At 32.2% G+C, this 4,830-nt stretch overlaps 1 pseudogene; it reads left to right on the top strand.

The window, feature by feature from the left end:
• Positions 1-914: 914 nt before the first annotated feature.
• LOC148947260 (syntaxin pseudogene) lies at positions 915-1,805 on the top strand (annotated as a pseudogene).
• Positions 1,806-4,830: the final 3,025 nt, after the last annotated feature.

Genomic DNA, 4,830 nt, shown 5'->3' with positions numbered 1-4,830 from the left:
TCTGCACAAACGGGATATTTTTTTCTTTCTTTTGTTTCCAGAGATAGCTTGGCACTGAAACATCGTAGAGAGTTGTTCAATGGCTCATTTTAAAGGAAATCTCTAGATCTAGCGCCTTTTGCACTTAATTTTTTTTATTAATTATTTTTCAGGAAAAACTTAATTTTGTATATACAATATTGATCAATGACGTCATAGTCGTTGGATGTAGTTACATAAAGGCTCGATCATCGAATTTAAGCTGAAACTAAGTAAAGGACAATTATGTCTCCATATATTCACAGTGATGTATAAGATTTCCCATTACATCTGTAAACTGTTCCACAGTTGCCGGTCCATACCTTGGAAGCTTTTCACTAAACATGCAACATTTCTTTTGGATATTACTACGAAGTTTTGCGAAAGCATCTCTAGCTGACTTTTCAACAAAATCTATTCTTTCAGAGATAATTTTAATCTTTAATTTTGAATATTTTTCGTAATCCCGGTAAAACATTCGTAAAATTTTTCTCAGTTTACAAAGATCAGCCTGTGCGTTCTTTGCAGCTTGTGTAAACTGCAAAAATATCCATGGTATCCAAGCAAGAGTTTGAATATTTCAATACAAGCTGGAAAAATAGCTTAAAATGTTAAAATTAGTTTTATTTTTGGTTAGGTTCTAACTACCCGATGTGGGATTGACTATGTATTTTCAGACCAAAAAATTACATTTTTTAATATATATTTTATTTTTCAGTTTAGAATCGCTAAAGTTATTATGTAAACTGCAAAAATATTTATGATATCTGAGCAATAATTTTAATTTTTCTAATCAAAAATAGCCCGTAGCTTGTAATCCCCCCCTCCCCTAAAAAAGAACTAAGTAATTTTCCTTTCTGTTTCTAGGTTTGAATTGCCGAAAAGAAAAGTGGAAAATGGTGATTGATAGGCTTGGTACCCTCAAAGCCCTGCAGGCTGATTATAGTAGTTCAAGCAGCACGTCTTTTGAATCCACGGACAACATATCAATTGAGCGGAAAGAGGCTGCGATAGAAAATTTTCTAACATCTGTAGGTGATATACAGAAAGATATAAATGAAATTCAGGAGAAAATCAATGAGTTAAAGAAGAAACAAGGTGAACTAAGCTCAAATGTCATCACAGATACCGAAATAAATAATGATATCCAATCATTGATGAAAGAAATTGAAAGTAAAAGTAAATTCATCCAGAAAAAAATAAAACAATTTGACAACGAAATCCTGAAGCCCGAGACGAATGAAAACCACGCTGAATTCAGAATAAGACAAACCCAGTATTCAGCTTTATCACACAACTTTCAAAAAGTGATGTCAGATTACAATAATAGCTTGATTCTTCACAAAGATAAGTGCAAGAAAAGAATTAAGAGACAATTAGAAATAGCTGGCCGAATAACAACTGAGGAGGAATTAGATGAACTTGTGTCGGAACAAAACTTAAGCATTTTCTCCCAAGATATTATACAAGAATTGAAAGTGGCTAAGCGTGAACTTGCCGACATTGAAGACAGACACACAGAGTTAATGAAGCTCGAACATTCAATCAAGGAGTTGCATTCTATGTTCATGGATATGTCTTTTCTAGTCGAACAACAGGGTGAAATAATTGATAATATAGAATTCAACGTGACTAATACAATAGACTATGTCGAACAAGGGGCACAACAAACAAAACAAGCTCGAAAGCTCCAAATAAAATCTAGAAAAAAAATGATTTTTTTGGGTATTTGTTTACTCATATCTATAATTGTATTGATTATCGTGTTGATATTTGTTGTACCATAATGTTAATATAATTAGATGCGTGAGCAATAGCCAAAGTGGTGAATATTGAGCAGTCTGTCTTACCTGGTTATGCAAAATAATGTCTTATGAATGATCCAACAATACCCCAGATGGCACTAGCAATTTTTTTTACATTGAGTTTACAACGATGTGTTTAGTAGCAGTAGCACCACGTCAAACTTTAAGAAATGTAGTAGTTAAAAAAAGACGCTATATTTAACGTTGTAATTTAGATGGAAAACTCTAAAATTAAAAAGAGAGGATTTTTTTTTGCAAAATAACCTATTGGCAAGGATTACTCTCTTAACTTCAAACTATTGTCAATTAAGATAAAATTAAAAATACACCTTCCCCCACATCCTTATAGTGCGAAGGTCCTGATACGAACATAAACTGCTCAGGAATTTAAGGGCAAAAAAGCTCATTTTTCGTGGCTGACACCCGACCCCTCAAGTTCCTTAAACCAAGGATCTGGTTTAGTATTTTTATTACTTTGGTACGCATACCCCCTAGAGGTACACAAATAAATATCAGTAATAGCAGAATCGATATCTTGGCTGGGTTCCCATGGAGGTTACGTTCGCAGCATTTTTGTTACATTTTAAAGAAAAAATTACGTTTTATTTTAAATTCGTATAAACGTTACATTTATGTCACGTTTTGAATAATTAATAGATTACTCACTTTTGAGCAAGGTATATTTCCCTGTGAAAAGAAAATTCTACTGTTTCTGGCTTAGTTAAACTGTTTTGAGTATGGAAATTCTTCTACACCACAATCCAGTAGTAATAAATTAAAAAAACAAAATTTTTCCGAGGGAAGTAAAGAGTGAAGTTGAAAATTAAAACCAACAAAAATTATTAATTCACAGCTTATCTAACATATACCAATAAAACTAAAAAAATAAATCAACTGGTGACATTTCTCTATGTTTGTAACATTGCAGAAAACTAGCACTTTACTGAAAACACAAAAGCTAAGTATAAAAAACAAAAATATTGATTTAGGAGTCAAAAGCAAATACACAGCCTCACAACAGCAAACCAATCTATTACGCTTTTCATAGTCCTACAGGAGCTGTGATATCAGTAACTTTAAGTATACAATTAAAATTATCCTAAAAACTTAGGCAGAAAAACAATAGGTTTAAAGTCATTACACAACATATAAAATCATGGATTGACTTATCAGGTAACATATTGGTCTCACCTAGTATTACTCGAAATGAAGAACATATCAACAGTAATATGAACTCTGGAAATCCTGTTATTTCTCTCTATAAAACGAAAAGTTTTAAGTTGTGATACAAATTCTAAAGCGAATCTGTAGTGACACTTCCAACTTGTCTACAAAATAATCATGAAATGTCCTTTTCAGATCCAAAACGACAGTCAATCATTGAACTGAGCTCATTGTGTAGAAGTAATTCCAAATTAAACGAATAAATGAATAAAGCAAAAACCTAAAATTACTTTACTTTAAACCGTTAAAACTGTCCTTAAAAGGTTTACTTTTACCGTACCAAAACTCCTATCTTGTTTTGTGTTTTCAGTAAAGCACTAATTTTCTGTAATGTTACAAACATAGGGAAATTTCACTAGCTGATTTATTTGCATTAGTTTTATTGATATATGTTGGATTGGCTGTGAAGTAATGATTTTTGTTCGTTTTAAGTTTAAACTTCGCTCTTTATTTCCCTCGCAAAAAACTTTTTTTTAATAATTTATGCTCGTTTTCGATTAAAATTTAATTTAAAAACAACACTGCTATGACCTCTTTTATTTATAGGGGATAATTTCTGTATGTTTTAAGTTTTAATGTTGGTCCTTAGCTTTAGTTGAAAACGTTTTTTAATGTATAATTTCTAATCACCTTCAATCGAGGGGAGATAAGACATCTCAACCCTTATTAAGGAGCAGAACTAAGAAGCCGTACAAAAATTGAAGGGAAAAAAAACAAGTTTAGAGTCGAAAAAAAAAATCAAAACATGGTGTCGTTAGTTTTTGTAAAAAAAAAACAATTAAAAAAGAAGAAATAGATCTTTAGTTCTTTGTTTAAAAAAATTAAATTTACTAGCACTTAAGAAAGTAGCTCCAGGCGAGTAGCTACGAAACAAAAGGGTAACTGAGCGGACAGGTTTATGTATCGACATACTTGCGGAAAATTTTGCTAGCTCAACAGAGATGTGCCTTTAGGCTTAGAGATTGATTTGACCTGTCCCTAAATAAAAACCAACTCCTTACTCAGAAATGAATAGAAATTTCAAAAAATGATCATTTCTTATGTAGGTACAATATATGGTATTGTAAACTAACTTTGTTTTCATTACAAAAATTTTTAGAAGAATTATCTGAATTCTCCTAAAACTATATTAAAACTATTTTTATTCATGTCTCTTCCTCTTTGGATGGAAAATCTTGCATATGGAGAGAATATTACGGTGGAATGGTCAAATAAATAATTTGAATAAGTAAGTATAACATTAAGTAATCCATCTTTTAATATACAACTTTCAGTGGTTCTAGAACCACATACCTACCCAACTCCAGCCACTAAATGGTAGAGGGTTGAGGTCATGGGCGTAGTTTGCTATGGACCAGAGGGGCAACTTCCCCTCCCAGACCTCAGTTTTCCTCCAGAACCCAGTTTACCCCCCTCCAATGTTTAATTTAGTTTCTCCAAAAATGTCTTCAAAGCTAAGATAAGCCAGCATAATTCAAGCATCCACTGAAACAGTTAATTTTTCTTTAGTAGATCTTTATCTTTTATATTACTATACGGCTCGTTTTTACGCTTTCTCTTTCATTTCCACTTGTTTTGGGAAAATTACCTCCAACGTTGACCCTGCACTCGTTGGAGTATGGATTTAGTGATCTATTCTGAATGTCGTTTCAAACCATGGACTAGATGACCTCTATTCCCTTTTGAATCAAAATACTTGACCAAATACCTTCCTGGGACATGTGCTAAAAAAATGAGTGCATCACACTTCCAAAACAGTGAAATTATCTGAAAATGATTGTAT

This window comes from Artemia sp. Qi Xiang Cuo, chromosome 11, assembly GCF_049724085.1.
Source record: "Artemia sp. Qi Xiang Cuo chromosome 11, ASM4972408v1, whole genome shotgun sequence".
Classification (NCBI taxonomy): Eukaryota; Metazoa; Arthropoda; class Branchiopoda; order Anostraca; family Artemiidae; genus Artemia; species Artemia sp. Qi Xiang Cuo.
The sequence above is the reverse complement of the archived record's forward strand: the minus strand, read 5'-3'. Positions and strand labels throughout refer to the sequence as shown.